This window comes from Topomyia yanbarensis, chromosome 2 (assembly GCF_030247195.1).
Source record: "Topomyia yanbarensis strain Yona2022 chromosome 2, ASM3024719v1, whole genome shotgun sequence".
Taxonomy (NCBI): Eukaryota; Metazoa; Arthropoda; class Insecta; order Diptera; family Culicidae; genus Topomyia; species Topomyia yanbarensis.
In genome coordinates, this window is record NC_080671.1 from 445,264,043 (window position 1) to 445,281,174 (window position 17,132).

General features: G+C 36.9%; 1 protein-coding gene across 6 annotated transcripts in view; it reads left to right on the top strand.

Moving 5' to 3' along the window:
- Positions 1-17,132, top strand: part of LOC131685713 (probable cationic amino acid transporter) — a 150,940-nt gene that overhangs the window by 37,340 nt on the left and 96,468 nt on the right. The gene's annotated exons all lie outside the window — the stretch shown is intronic.

Consider the following 17,132-nt stretch of genomic DNA (forward strand, 5'->3'; position numbering starts at 1 on the left):
TCTCTGATATTCATTGACGGTTTTTTGAAGAATAAACATTGTTTGTAATAAAAAGATCCGAATTCGTTGATTTTTGTTTGTTTTTTAACTACATGACTGAAACAATTCTCATTTTTTATTGAACACCCGTTATGTGTATTTATGAAACAGTAGTTTCGTCAATTTTTATTATTTTCACACTATTTTATTTTACATCTACTGTAAATTTCTCCTATTCAATGCTTCTAAAGTGATTTGCATTAAACTTGAGCACTTTTTTAATCACTTACAATTTCCTGTTAAAATGCGTATGTTTCGTGTGCAGGCTTCGCGCTAAAACTTTTATCAAGGAAGTTTGTTACCAAAAGCTTCTCCAGTGCTTGTGTATTAGAGTGACAGGAAAAAAATGACCCCTATCGGCCCACCCCTGTGTCGATTTCTAGTCCCACCAGGAGTACTTGTTCCAAATTTGAAGCAAATCGGACAAGTCTAGCTACCGGACCAACGTGCCTGAAGTTTGTATGAGATTTTTATACAATTTACATGGAAAAAACCCACTCTCTCGCATTTTTGCCGCTGGGTGGCACTGTATGCATCGTATTATCACTGAAAGTGAAAATAAGAAAGATAATTTAATTGTCTACAACTTTGTCGAAGACTGCTAGTGAATCCGGCTTTGTTAAAAGAAGTTATTAAACTTTTAGCGAAGTGATGTCTGAGTCAGTTTTCCATAGGGCCTATCAGTTGTGCATCAGTACTCGATTCGCACGAACTAATCATTTTTGTGAAATAACCGTTAGATTTAGCTCAATAGTATGTTCAGAAGAATTGTAGTAAATAATAGGAGTCATGTTTTGGTTAGAAAATTTTAGTTCCATATTGTACCGCATAGAGGGCGCCAACACTAACTTTTCAACGGAGAGAGATAGAGATTAGGTGTCTTCCACAAAGTTGTAGAACAGGCATTTTGCAATAATTCTTCGGAACATCTTGATATTCTATCTCTCTTCTATGAAAAGTTAGTGTCGGCGCCCTCTATGCGATCACAGTTGGAACTAAAATTTTCCAACCAAAACATAACTCGTATTATGTGGTATAATTCTTCCTAACATACTATTGAGCTAAACCTAACGATTATTTCACAAAAATGTATGGTTCGTGGGAATCGAGTACTGATACACAACCTTGCACTGCTAAGCCCTATGGAAAACTGACTCAGACATCACTTCGTTAAAAATTTAATAACTTCTTTTAACAAAGCCGGATTGAATAGCAGTCTTCGACAATGTTGTAGACAATTAAATTATCTTTCTTATTTTCACTTTCAGTGATAATACGATGCATACAGTGCCACCCAGCGTCAAAAATGCGAGTTAGTGGGTTTTCTCCGTGTAAATTGTAGAAAAATCTCATACAAACTTCAGGCACGTTGGTCCGGTAGCTAGACTTGTCCGATTTGCTTCAAATTTGGTGCAAGAACTCCTGGTGGGACTAGGAATCGAATCAGGGGTGGGCCGATTGAGTTTTCAAAAATTCATTATTTTTCTGGGCAGTCTAATGTGTATGTATGTATACAACGTACCTCTTACCAAACGGTAGTATTTTCATGGAAGAAATTTGTGAAAACGTATATTTATTACATCCGTCGGTGTAAATATTTTTAGCCCTGGAGATGGAAGGTGCTAGCTCTACCGTATATTCAACGACCCATTTCAAGAATACCACATACATTTGAGGTAGCCTTCAAAAACAATAAGCATTCGTCGTATACAACAACCATAACTAGAATGCATGCCGAAATATTTGGGCGAATGCATATTTCGACCAATGTGTATGAGACCCGAAATGTAATAACAATTTTATTATTAACTATGCATAATATTATACATGTAGTGATATTGAAATTATTGGAAGTAGCCGTAAATAGACCAAACACCGTTAAAATGATGTGTCATAAATTCCAATTTTTGACAGCAACTCAAGCAGCTGCGTTTGGTATATCGTCTCAATCGTAATCGTAATTACCATAATGTTGCAAGATATTCAAGAAAAATCATCTGAAAGAAGTTGACGTTATTTAACGTAAAAAGTTAACTAATAATTCAATGATCTGTTGTCCACTAACTGTAAATCAGAAAGTAACGGATAAAACGATTTTTTGGAAACTTTTAATAAACAATCAGATTAGTTACCCTTAGTCACGTTTGTATTACTGTTTAATATTTATCTATAAAAGAACGAAAACCGATTTAGTACCTATAATCTCTGGAAGGCGCATGAATCGTTTCGAATGGCGTGATTTATGATTTACTGTCGGGTGGAATAGGTAGTAACTAGCAATAAGAGCAGGTGTACATAAGAGGAAGAAGCCATGTTGTTCAAAGGAGAGGAGCAAGCATACCCCACTGTCGCATTAGACCAGTGAATTGCGCTGAATTGTGATCGAGAGGTGGTGGAGAAAAGAATCTTAGTTTGTAGTATCTACCAACTATCGAATCAAAAAAAAATGCTGTTGAAAAGCAATTGATTTCTAAATTTTGACATCAAAGAAGTTGCCGTACTTGCAAAAGTCTACTGCTAAAATATGAAATATTGTTCCAAAGTAATTGGCATGCTTTGTTACGAAGGTCTTCTACTCGCGAGGAACTGTTTTGGGAATAAATTGTGAAGCATTTACTGAATGGATTTTGAAACTTTTTTTATTTTTTGGCCTATTAGGGACGATAAAAATGGAACAAATTGAAATTTTGCAAATCCCTCTCAGGAAAACATAACGGTATGTTTTCTGGAGAATTGAAGAAAAAAATATTGAAATCGGACCAGTACTTCTGTAAAAAACCGCCGTGAACAAACGATCCGTAACGTGAGTTCCGAACGCTCCCCATCGAGAACTGTCATCGAACCGATAAACGGAAGAACAGAGGAGAGAAAAGTGTAAACAAAAAAGCGCGGCAGCAAGCAGACCTGTTCGGAGCTACAGTAGTTTCCTGCTAATATAAGATTCATTGCAGTAAGGTGAGCAAGCAGTTCAAGTGCACCAGTTCTGTGGAAAAGCCGTAAGGAAACGACCTGATAAAATTAGCTCCCGCAGGTGAATCGACTGTGTTCCGGATTAGCAGCGATAGCGAGAAACAACAGTAAAATAGCAGCTGGTGAAATCGTGAGTTAAGCACACTTTATTTGTAAATTAAAATCTAAAATTCTGATTTGCCTCCATGCTTCTAAATTAAAAAACCTAATGTGAATTCTTAAAATTTATTATCCTATATTCTGAAATTATAAAACCTAAATTATGTATCAAAAATTATATAACCAAAATTAAGATGTGCAATTGAATAATCTAAAACTGTAACCTAACCTAACTTCATGCAAACGAGCATAGTCATGCATATCGATATAATCAGAATTAAATACTTGTTTCGTGATAGGATTCACTACCGAGAACAGTGCAGTTGAACCATCTTGTTCCATCGCGGAAAATAGGAAATGATACTAAATGTAAGTTGGCATAATTATGTATGAATTCCTTCTAATCATGCAAATAAATTTTAGCTTTAAAGCTGTCCCTACTGAGACTGCTGTGAAGAAGTATTTTATTCTTCCGGGAACCCCGCGATCCGAACAACTTCTATGAAAAGTCTTACTTGACCGCTTTAAAAACACTACTTTCGGGAAAGCTCGTTTAACCTTCCGGAAGTCGCGCTAGTGCACTGCGTGCACGCTGCTCTGCAAAAGTCTAGCTAAATCGTCTTAACACAGCAGCGGCTGCTCGTTCAGTGGGCCATTTGCGCGACTTCCGGAGGGTTAAAGATAAAGTACGGTGTATAACACGACTGTAGTACCTTGATAGTTCATCTATCATCGTTAAGACAAGAAGATATGTATATGTGATCAACGCTCACATATACATTAGGGTGGGACAAAAATTAGATTCCAGCTCCGAGCAACTTTTTTGGTACCATTTGGGTTCTAGAACAACTGTGCAAATTCTTAGCTCGATCGGTGAAACTATATTTTTGCGCCCACTGTTTAAAGTTTACATGGGATTTTGTATGGGAAAATTAACTTTTACAAAATAATTCCTCCAGGAGTCGCCCATTACTTTCTAAAAATAAATCGTTATGTGGCTTTTAAAGGAAATTTAACAAGGACACAAAGTCTCGAAAACCACAAAGCGATTTGACGCTTGAGAAAAAAGTTATTAAGCAGAAACCGATTGATGATCTGACGATTGATAAAATATTCATTTTTTCTAGCACCACTGCTGTTGGTTATCCAATTATACGCAATTTTGTTTTATTTCTCTCTTAATGTGTCTAAATCGTTTATCTATACTATTTGGTTACTTCGCAAGGTTTTGAGGGATAAATTGAGGCTTCTTTTGTACATAATAAGAGAAAGTTAAAAATGTTGTATATAATTAGACCGTCAGAAGCAGTGATGCTATGAAAAGTGAAATTTTCATCAATCTTCAGGGCATCAATCGGTTTTTGCTTAATAACTTTTTCCACAAGCATCAGATCGTTTTGCAGTCTTTTAGTCTTTATTTCCTTGACAAATTTCCTATAAAAATCAGACATCCATTTATTTTTAGGACATAACGGGCGACTAATGGAAGAATTAATTTGCAAAAGACAATTTTTCCATACGAAATCCCATGTAAACTTTAAACCGCTGGCGCAAAAATATAGTTTCACCGATCGAGCTAAAAATTTGCAGAGTTGTTCTGGGAGCTAAATGGGACCCGAAAAGTTACTCGGAGCCAAATTTTACTTTTTTCATATAACCATGTCCCACTCTAATATACATACGCCGCGCTTAGTATCTCAGAAACGGCTGGAGATGGGTACCTTTCGGTTCCCAGAAACATGCCAAGGAATATGATTTTCACCAAATCCTTTCTGTAGCGTATTCTCAGATACATATGGGGCATTCCACGCAAAATTTGCCACAAAAATTTTTTTTGCCCAGATAATTTTTTTCTCGGTTTAGTAGTCAAAAATATTCGACACGTATTTTTTTATTTCAACATAGTAGGCGAGACTTTCGAGATTTTTTGTGTTTAATTTCACCATTTGAAAAAAACCTACTGTTTTCAATCGCTCGTACTGTTAAAACTAAAGAAGATACCAAAAAGTTCCCAAGACATGAAATGTGCGCCTTTTTCACAGCTTTCGGATGAAGTATATTAATACTTACTCAACGTATTGGTTTCATGGAAAATATTGAAAAGTTTAAAACAAATCTATTTTTTTCAAACTTGGACATGATTTTTTTCTTTTTTTTGATTGTATAAAATAGGAAAATCATTTTTCTTGATGCCATAAAAATTTGGGAGTGGGCAATTAAATACTTACGGAGATATGAATTTTTCAATAGCGCTTTGCGCGCGAAAAACGTACCGCCACGCGCTTCGCTCGTACTGAGACTTGGATGTATGAAGTTTTACCCATCAGCGCGTTGTGTAACACACACTTGCGATAAACTTTACTATTTATTGCATTTAGATGTAAGTTTAATTTCAGATTTATTTTGTCTTAATCATTCAAAAGTGTTGCCGGAAGAAAAGATTTTCAGTTTTAATTTGAAGCCCACGTTCGTCTCAACATAGTGAAATGATTGTGGTCCAGGTATGGCATTTTTCGAAACAATTCTGTGGATTTTTCTCTGCTCTTGCATCAGAATAAATTGGTTCGATTGGCACGTTTCCTATGTTATTCAGAGATTTGAACTTGAAACATTGCGTGACAAAGCAGCTTTCCTTGCCACATCGTATGACTCAGTTGCGGTCCACATTTGATCATCATTGATCATTTGTAAACTGGCTCGACAAATAATGGCTTCATCGCAAGCACCTTTTCCATGGGCTTTTGTGCGAAAATGTCACTGTGTGGGGTGAATGCTGTTAGATTTGTGGTGAAAAAAATTAGTACAACGTTTCACATTTTTAAAATGTTGACGAACACCATCAGAAAAATAAATGCAAACATTCAAGGTTTTCAAAAAGAATGGAGTTAAAAGTACGACGTAGAAAAAGCACCAGAAACTTGAAAAGCATTCGTTCGAAATTTTTGCAGAACTGCAAGAATCTCTCTTCAGCAACCATTTATCGCCAGAATACAAATATCATATTTTAATCATTTCAAAAATTATCTCATACAAAGATATTCCCAATTGTTTTATATTATAAAATCAACTACGACATTGAGTATAAAACAATAATAATCTAAAACAAACATAACGCATTAGCTGTGTATGTTTTCCTTTAGGGGGTCGTCTGATGTAAAGTGCTTAAACCGAAAGTGATTTTGGTTTACGATTTTGAAGGTAAGGCAACAATGGACCTCTTTTGTAATGTTAAGGTTTATTTATGCATTCATTATGTACGAGAAAAAAATGCAGTCGCACAGAACCACACAAGCGTTCCAAGAGTAGACGTCTAACCATTTCCACGTCGAGGAGCGCCACGGCGAATATGATAACTCTTGATAGAATTGACTGAAACAGGAAATTCAATAAGATTTTTAAAATTTGGACTATTATTTACTCGATTAACAAAAAAAAAAGAATATGAAATGGTTTGAATTTTGGAATATGGAATAGCCTTATAAAATCTGATATTTTTATGTAAAATTCATTAATTTTTCTTAAAAATAATGAGAGAATTTTTTTATTCAGTTTTCCGTGGTTCATCGACTGGCTACACATATTATGCATCCTCATAAAAAAAATCAAGTCAATCCATTGAATAACTATTATTGTTTATTTATATTTATTTCTAATAAATAATGAAGTTAATTGTAAGTGTGTTTTACACAACGCGCTGATGGGTAAAACTTCATACATCCAAGTCTCAGTACGAGCGAGCGCGTGGCGGTACGTTTTTCGCGCGCAAGGCGCTATTGAAAAATTCATATCTCCGTAAGTATTTAATTGCCCACTCCCAAATTTTTATGGCATCAAGAAAAATGATTTTCCTATTTTATACAATCAAAAAAAAAGAAAAAAAATCATGTCCAAGTTTGAAAAAAATAGATTTGTTTTAAACTTTTCAATATTTTCCATGAAACCAATACGTTGAGTAAGTATTAATATACTTCATCCGAAAGCTGTGAAAAAGGCGCACATTTCATGTCTTGGGAATTTTTGGTACCTTCTTTAGTTTTAACAGTACGAGCGATTGAAAACAGTAGGTTTTTTTTCAAATGGTGAAATTAAACACAAAAAATCTCGAAAGTCTCGCCTACCATGTTGAAATAAAAAAATACGTGTCGAATATTTTTGACTACTAAACCGAGAAAAAAAATTATCTGCGCAAAAAAATTTTTTGTGGCAAATTTTGCGTGGAATGCCCCATATATAGATTGAAATTAAACAAAGAAAAAAAAATTAATTTCATCCTGTAGTGTTCCTCGCTTTTTTAGAAAATAAGTTCGAGTAGGGGAAAGGTAATTTACCGGTACTACCGGTACTGAGCGCTTCAGTGCCGCGGAACCGGTTTTCACCAGAAAGGGTTGGTACTTACTAGGAACCCCAGCTTTGCATGAAGCATCAATTCGGGTTCATCTTTGATGCTGCTTCAACAATTCCACACTACGCTACCATCACCAGGACACTTGTTGAACGTCACTGCGGATGCCAGCGAGCTCTTCGATGCAGTTACCGCGTAGTCATCCCAGACTTGTAATGGATATTTTGCTTTGAATGCTAATTCGTTTCATGAAAGCTTCTTGGTTTTTAGCATACCATCGCATGCAATACTTTCGTATAATCAGCCGGAACACCCGGCATATGGTACTGTTTTGTGACTGTTCTACTAAACCATCAGAGGACGAGCATTGAGGACGTATATCGGACTGCTATTGATAGCTGCTGTAATATTTACTTATTCTTCTTCTAATGACATTTAAATAGCTAAAGATTACTAAGTAGGGAAAGTAATGAAATTTTTTAAAAGCCATAGTACTCAAATGAGAACAAGGATTTCAAATATAAAGATCGGAAATTAAGTCATTGAGAACAGGCTTGTTATCTTTCGAACTAATCATTTGTCTTCTACTGGTAGAAGTTGAGCTTAGGCAGAGTTACTGCAAATCACTCGAGTCTACCAACACACCGATAGGCGCGTGGTACCGTATGAACTAAATAGGTAGCGTGCTATTACGTTTTGTAATTTCAGTTTTAGTGCTCATATCGCCATGAAAATTAATTAAATGCAAAAATAATTTCAGTTATTTGGCCAGCCATAACATATATAACCCCTTAATATTCCTTTTCATTCAACACTCCTGTCCGCAAAGTTAAAAGAACAGTCCGATGCGAAATTTGACCGTCAACTTCAAAAGACTGCGCCGTCCATTCTTATTATTCTCAGCCTATGTTGATTTTGCTTGTCTCTTAAATCTTATTTATCAACCCAACACTATGATTCTCGTTGACGTTAGGCTCGGGGAGTTCAGATCACATTCATGTTTTAGTCACACTGTAGTATCAAGTACGAGAAGGTATCTGACTAATCAAGTTAATAATCCTTGTCACATTTCAGCAAGCAATTATTACACACATACTGGGTAGTCATGCTCCTTTTACTTGTTTCGCAGTAATTCAATTTATCACATAAAGATGATATTGTTCTTTTAGGATATGGCGGCTACATGTCTTTGTCCACGGTTGTCTGGTGTTAGATATCGCAACATCGAATTGAACGCTTCGTCCATATAGTGATTGGCCAAAAAGGAAACAACAGTCAAACAGTCCGAGATATCTCACGAATAGCCTAAAATGTAATTTTCCTCCGTACTCCGACAAGATATCACACAAAATGACTTATGTATTACCGCGTGACAGTTGTTTCTTGCTCAATTTTTCCTCTGCTTCGCTCGAATGGGTTTAGTATACTTTATTCTTGAGCTTCCCTTTGCCTCATGGTATATATCTATATATATATATATATATATATATATATATATATATATATATATATATATATATATATATATATATATATATATATATATATATATATATATATATATATATTTGCATTGGCGAAGCTTGATGAAATTTGAATTATGCATAAGATGCTATCATGCCGCCGATTCTACTGATTAAAATTGAGGTGGAATGTGGGTGTTGTTCTTTCATCGTTTGGTAGTTGCTGAGATCTGATGGGAAGTGATGTGATTTCGCCAGGAAATGTAGTACACACTTGTGGTTTAGTTTAGGTAAACATACTAATATAAAATGATAATGGATATGGCGTGGTAGGAGCTAAGACAAACGTGTTATTTTGTGTTTTATTAAGCGAAAAAGCACATCAAATTTTGAAATAATTTCAGAATCATGCACTACATTCGAAAAAGGGTAATGGAACGGTTTTATTCATTCAGTAGTAGGGTATGTATTCGATGTTCAGATATTACAGGAAAATCACTTGTATTATGGCTGTTATGGTATTTATTACGGAATAAACTGTATCATTTCCTAACCCTAGCTGCTGTCAAAACGTAGTTTGTTGGTCAGTAGGTTTCGGAACTTCGCTTTAGCCGCAAGCTAAAATTAAGCATTAATGTCTAAATCAACACTATCTATATCAACAACCCATCAACGGAAGCCCACACTGTAAACGTTTTGTGGCGTGTGAGGAGTTCCGCATTGATTTCACTTCACAGAAATGGTAGTTAGGTAGTTACCTGCAGCAAGAGAAAAGGCAGCGCCACCATACATAAAATTGATATATTCATTTACAACTAATCGAAACGGTGCTCTACCGGGCTATTTATTACTTCTTGTGCTATGATCCGACATGGATGCTTCAATATGGCTTCGGTGTGGTCGAAGGTGTACAACAGAGCGTTTGCTTCCATTTGGTCAATGAGCTACCGAGCGGATTATGAATAGAAGATGAATGTGCTGTGCTATTTCACTTGTGGAGCGAAGCGAGTGTGCCGGTATTAACCTCCGTTGTTGGTAATCCGGGTGCTGGTAGTGCACACAAGCTATCCAATTCCTTGGCCCTTTTATGTTACCGTATGTACGTTCTTCGCTCAATAGAGTATATTGATCGTGTTATTGGAGGAAATGTTGATGTTCATATTGTATTCGATTCCAATAAGTTACAGACGATGGAAGGAAATATTTTCAGCATGTCTTGTACCCCAGTCAGATCCATCCGGTATTTGAGCCGGAATTCTGGCTGGTTTCCGCCGGAATTCCGCCTCGAATGTCCGATCGATCCCTAGTCCAATCTAAAGGTTGCTTCAGGTTGTTAAGGTTGCGTGTGAGAACTTATGGAAAATCGGCAGTGTAAACAATAAATGCAGTAAAAATGGATAGCATCCTCTTATGCATCCCAAAGTAGGGATTAGCAATACCGAAGACTGCAAATTGATTCGATTTTGTATAGAAAAGATATTCTAATATAAAATTATATGTTCCCTTTCTGTCTCACACAATCTCAGTGATTTCCGAAAATTCGGTTGACCTTTAAAGTTAAACAACTTTGTGCGGTAGCCTCGAATCAATATGCAACCTTAACAAAGCTGTTCGAAAGAAAATAAGTTTTGAGACGAAGTACGAAGTGTAAGCATATTAGAACCAAGGTATTCATCATTAATACAACTATGTTAAGAAAGAGAGAACTTCAATGTTTCTCTTGCTACCAAGAAAAATGCAGTGACAGTTGATTTTAGGTACAGCAAGATTCGTCCCTCTCTGTCCGAAGTAGAAATATCATGAAGAGAGTGTGAATTAGTTATTAGTTATTTTCAGTCATTGTATCCAGTTTCATTTTGAAGGGAAATTGTTCTGATTTCAGTTGAAAATGTAGTCTGATCTCGCACTGAACAGAAGCTAAAAACATTCGAGCACAGCAAATCAAACAAATAAATTTTATCCGCGTCATTTCGTTTCTTATACACACTAGGGAAGCAAAGTCTTGTTGTCTCCCATACGGTGAACGAGATGAGTGAATAAAAACAAAAATTATTGTTCGGAAGTGTCCTACGCCCCACTACATCATACACGTAATGTGGTACTGATCACGTTTAATAGGTTATTCGAGGCAGAACACTTTGTACCTAGTGGTGACCAGCATGCAACAACATTACGACCCCACTAGAACCAAGATCGACGGACAACATTAAAAGAAAAACGCTTCCATGATTTGGAGGAATGAAACCCGTTTCGAATGACGCCTGGAGAAAGTTTTTCCCTGGTATTCTCAACGGTATCCGAGTGGTAAGAATGTGGCTGAACTAACCTATTTTTATTTGACTTTCGACTGCTAAATCACCGATCAAACAATAATCCTCGATAACCCTAAACCAACATCCAGTACACTTAACGAATAAATAACCCTAAAGAAGATGAAAAGTTACTCAGAAGCACAACAAACATCTAACAGTGAAAACCGTAACTGCTCTAGCGACAACGATATAGACCACGTACTTGAGAGCGAGGGAAAGGGCAGACTGAACAACCAACAAGCAGCAGAGGGTAAAGTAAATAATGGATTATTAAGTGGACGTTTTAAAACTTATACGTTAATGAACGCAGTCTCAAGCACTGACATATAAACGCTCGTTTCCACGCGATCGTGAAATTTCCAGCAGTGTGAACAAACCGCAATAAGAATTGTAAGAATTTTTTTTCTAGCGCCCACCATTTTATAATTTGATTTTTTGAAAAAAGACGGGTCAAGGACTTGATAATTTAATACACTTGTTCATTTCAGATGTACGTACGAGTGACAATCCATGGCACCACATTTTACCTATTTTTTGCATTGGCAACTTCAAAGAGCCGTTTGTCCAAATTGTGTACGTACGTTCAAAATCAGCACCTAAATAATGCTTGTTTCATAGTGCTCAAAATGCTCTCGAGTTAGCATAATAACGAATGGTATAGGAATATTGATATTGCATAAAAGTTGACATCTTATTCAAAAGTTTGTAGAATAAAAAAAGGAAATATTTGTCGTTTCATTGCCTACAATCATGTAAAATTAGCATATCTCTTGCACCAAATATTTTGAGACAGTGAAAGTAATTGCTTCACGTTATATTTTGTTGTACTTGGACTGTTGTGTCTCGCCGAGGTAAAGAAGAAGGGAATAATAGAAAAGATCATAAATTCTCGGCAACCGGCTGCCCACAGCAATAAACACATTATGACACTACTGAAATTGGTTTGGATCGTATCACTTATCAAGGTAAATCCAGATCTTTACAACTTTTTACCAACTAGCAAAAACTCCATTCCGTGACAGATGTGGAGATGCAGAGGTACACACGTTCTCCATAACAACGTTTGTCACATTAACATTCCTTTCTTTCTCCGAAGCTTGCAAGGACGTGGCCGGTGCCGTTATAGGCATTGCAAACTATAGGACGATTGAAACGTGCACATTGAGTATGGATAGCTACTTTGAGGCTCCATTCGTTGACTTTCTGTGCAATTTCGCTTGTTCTGGTAAATCACGGACGAGCACCTACGAATTGCATGGTCACCATGCTCATGATCATGCTCATGCTCATGCTTATGCTCATGCTCATGCTCATGCTCATGCTCATGCTCATGCTCATGCTCATGCTCATGCTCATGCTCATGCTCATGCTCATGCTCATGCTCATGCTCATGCTCATGCTCATGCTCATGCTCATGCTCATGCTCATGCTCATGCTCATGCTCATGCTCATGCTCATGCTCATGCTCATGCTCATGCTCATGCTCATGCTCATGCTCATGCTCATGCTCATGCTCATGCTCATGCTCATGCTCATGCTCATGCTCATGCTCATGCTCATGCTCATGCTCATGCTCATGCTCATGATCATGCTCATGCTCATGCTCATGCTCATGCTCATGCTCATGCTCATGCTCATGCTCATGCTCATGCTCATGCTCATGCTCATGCTTATGCTCATGCTCATGCTCATGCTCATGCTCATACTCATGCTCATGCTCATGCTCAAAAGGCGAATGACCCTTGAGGTTAAAACCTTTTTAAATAAATAATAAAATAATAATATCCCGACATGTCCCAAGTAACAATTGAATTTTTATAGCACGCTACAAGTGCGATCTAAGTTTTATCCGTGGCTATAAAACTACCATAAAACCAAAATTGTTACTAGTGGTATAATCCTTCTTCTGAAAACTGTCGTTACACCAGTTAATCATCTATCAATTCTATATTAGTTATGGAACTTGCGTTTCGACTTCGTCTCATAAGAATCCAACACCAACTTAATGACGGGACTAAGCTAATGCCGAACTGACGCTAGCTCCAAAATACGAAAACACTGTTTGTGTTTCTGAGCAAACCTCCAGTCCATTTGATATTCCATAAAAAGAGGAGTTCTGATTAAGCTGATGAGAATTAATTAAATCGAAATTTGGTTTGGCTTAGCAAAGCAATGTGCATATTGCATATTGCTATGCTATATTTCTCCTTAGTGGAGAAAAAATGTTGGTAAAAACTACGGCGGTAGCTTAGTTCTGTCACTAAGTTAGTGCCGGATTCTGTCAAGAAGAAGTCGAATAGCAAATTCCATAACTAATTTAGCTATAGGTTTTGTTCTCTTAGCGCGCAAAAATGGCTTTAAACAATTTCTTCTCAGTGGAGAAAAATAGTTTTTATCTAAATTTTTCACCACTAAAGAGAAATTTAGCTTAGTGTATCAATTACAAACGTGCTAGCAACCACGATATACAACACCCATGCGATAAAAACAAACCCACTTTAACATACAAATGCTCGAACCGTTAGCGATAAGACAAACCCGGTCGCAAACGCGATCGTTCACACATGTCTACACCCCTAATATCGCAATCATGAAAACGTCCCCGTGACCAAGCCAACGTGCTAGCATTTACGAAATCACAAATACAATCTGAAGCCCTAACATACAAACGCCCTCTCTCGCGCAATCATGAATCGAACTCGTCCGAAAGCTCCCGCTTGAAAATGATATCGGCTATGATATCTGGACCATACATTTAAAATTAAGGGGTTACTCCACTGTAGAGCGCGAAAAAATAGGCATATTTCGGCAATTTTCCTTAACACAACGAAAAGATCAATTCAGATCCTGTAAACTGGGATTTATAATATTAGTTGTGATACGGGTTTCCCCGCAAGCCAAATTTAGTTTGAAAATGCTCTACAGCCGAAAATCTATCTCCTGTAATTTTTACTTAGAGGCAAAAACAAAAGTTTTTGCGGTTCCTTTGAACGATAGCAAGCGCCATGCATAGGAGTTTTTCGATATTTTACTTAGAGGCAAAAACCAAAGTTTTTGCGGTTCCTTTGAACGATAGCAAGCGCCATGCGTAGGAGTTTTTCGATATTTTTAATTTTCGCGAAATGACACACTTTTTAATAGAATATCTCTGTAAATGTCATAAAAAAGAAAATAGAATTGTTTGTTAAAAATTAGGCGATAAAAAAAGGAAAATCCTACATATGTCGCTGAAGAAAGTAATTTTAAATATTCTGAGAAAATGTTAGAGAGCGTTTGAAAATCATTTGTTCGAGTTTCATTTCTGGCCAGTTCAGAAAAAAAATGGTTTCGAGAATAACTGCATTAAACTATTCAGTACGCTCAGGGTATAGCATACGCGATATAGAAACGTCCAAGCAATCAACCACGTTAACATAGAAATGCTTGTATACTTCGCGATAATACAAACCTGGTCACAAATGGGAACATGCAATTACGGTCATTCTCGCATACCTATGCCTGCGATCTCGAAAACATAAAAACGCCCCTGTGATGCGAACGTTCAAGAACCCACGCGAATTTGCAATTGGTCACACAGTCACACACTAGGACACGTGACATACAAACGCCCACGCCATCAAACACGTTAACATAGAAACGCGCAAACCTTCGCGTTCATCCATGCATACCTAAGGCAGCGGTTTTATACATATGAAAACGGCTTGGTGATTAAGTAAACGATTTATAAGCCTGGTCTCAAACACGACCATCTAAACGCTCGCCCCCACGCGATCATGAAATCTTCACATCCTCTTATTTGAACCGTACACTCAATATCACAATCAGAATCACAGCCCGCTGTAATTGGCCTTAAGCAGTGTTTTTGTGCGTGAAATTTCCCTTCTCGTCTGCGATTGTAGTGTAGAATCAAGCTCTACAGGTCCAGTTGATCACTAAAAAAATCGAAGCATGTACGGTTTGTGCAAATAACAGTGATATAATTTTATGTGAACTATAGAAATCTACTCTCTAGAAAGGAAAAAGTGGCAGCACAGCCGAATCGCCCGGACGGGACCGTGTTCATTTATTCATTTATTTATCGTGTTTTGTAATTGATTAAGGGCCGGACGGTGGTGAGATCATTTTACATTATTTTTCGATGCATACATATAATTACCCAAGATATTTTGCTTAATCTAAATGTATTCCAGAATAAATAATTTTATTGTGAATAGATTGCATATTAAATGATACGGGCTTCTTATCAATGAAGGCGATCTCAGAATGACATTATTGAAATGTGTCATTTGATGTATATTAGAGCTATCACCTTCCATCTCCATGGCTAAAAATATTTGCATCTTTAGATTATCACAAATACGTATAGCAATAAATAGGTGCAGACAAATTTTTTCCATAGAAGCAACTATTGAAATCTACGCGCTGATTGGTTCTTAATGTTCGCAGTGTGTTCATAGATTTTCGTGGTCAATTGTGACAAGACGGAGAAGAGTGTTGAAATTGTCATCAGTTTAGCGTGACATAATTTGTGTATACGTAGTTTCCCTGGTAAAAAGAAGGAATCAAATAACTCTCTTTTGTTTGCCAAGTTACCGTCGAGGGGCTCATAAAAGCCTTAGTATCATGCTCATAGTCTGCACATGCATAAATACGGTACCGAAATCAAGTCAACAGACTTTAGAACTGTCCACTTTAGTATAAAGCAGAGGCTTCTGGCATTTGTCCAACGTGTTTGGCGTTTGGAAAATATCGTTTCATTTCACTAATGCACAAATGCATTTGAATCTTGCATGTTTTTGAATAGAGCCAATAAGCAAACCACAAACAACAGACCACCATCTCGAGCGTAAAAGTTGTGTAAAAATTAAGGCCTATTCAAAGGTAGTTGTGATATTACCACCAAGTGCGCTACTATCGCACTTTTCTCTTTCATAAAAAATCAACATTTATCTCGGAATTCTTACAGTATGACTCTTGGTCCTTTTCAAAAATCACGCGAGAAAAAAAATGGAATCAACCAATCAACTTATTGTTATTGGCACTTTTCATACCTGGAGAATCAAAATAACCCTACAATACGTCGAAAAATATTTATGACAAAAGCAGAATAAAAAATAATGAGTTTTCGGACACAACACATTGATTGAAGTGATTTCGTAAATCAAATGGGAAGAGTTGTTGACAGAACAGTATATAATAAAAATTTACTCCTTCCACTTGTAATAATAGAAAAGTAATGTGACTGCTGTGGTGATTGTATTATAATTCAGCATACACCAATCGTCATTTCATGATTGTTAGTGTTTTTTCTCTGTGTCACTCGCATGAACCAACTACGGCTGGTATGTCAACCACGGCACACAACTCAAATAGCACGGGAGCTGTATTTATGTGACGTGTGATGCCAAGACTCGCTAAATCGATTCCACTCACGAACCGAAGTTAGATTCACGATTGTCCCATTTGGTTCTATAATAGCAGGAAGCATCTCGAAACTTACCCACCCATCTGAGTCTGATGCAGATTTACCGACTGGAATGGTACGGCATATAGGGAGAGCAAACGATACGATTTGCTTTGGGATTCGTGTGATAAAATGGTTTGCCCTGTGGTCATAGATCGTGGAATCGTTTGATTTGTTTTGCAGAGACGTTTCGGGGTGCAATATATGGCTTAGCTCGAGCTTGGTTAAAGGTGAATGGTGAAATGTGGTGGATATTTATTTTCTTTTGAAGTTGCAGAAAACTGTTGACTTTTAAAGGAGCAACACGGCTCAATCGTAATTCTGTTTGAACTAACACTACGATTTTGAGCCTTCGAGGCTCTCCGAATTGATTAATAAACACAAAGAACTAAGCATTGGTTAGAGCAAGTAACAAGTAACAAGTAACAAGTAACAAGTAACAA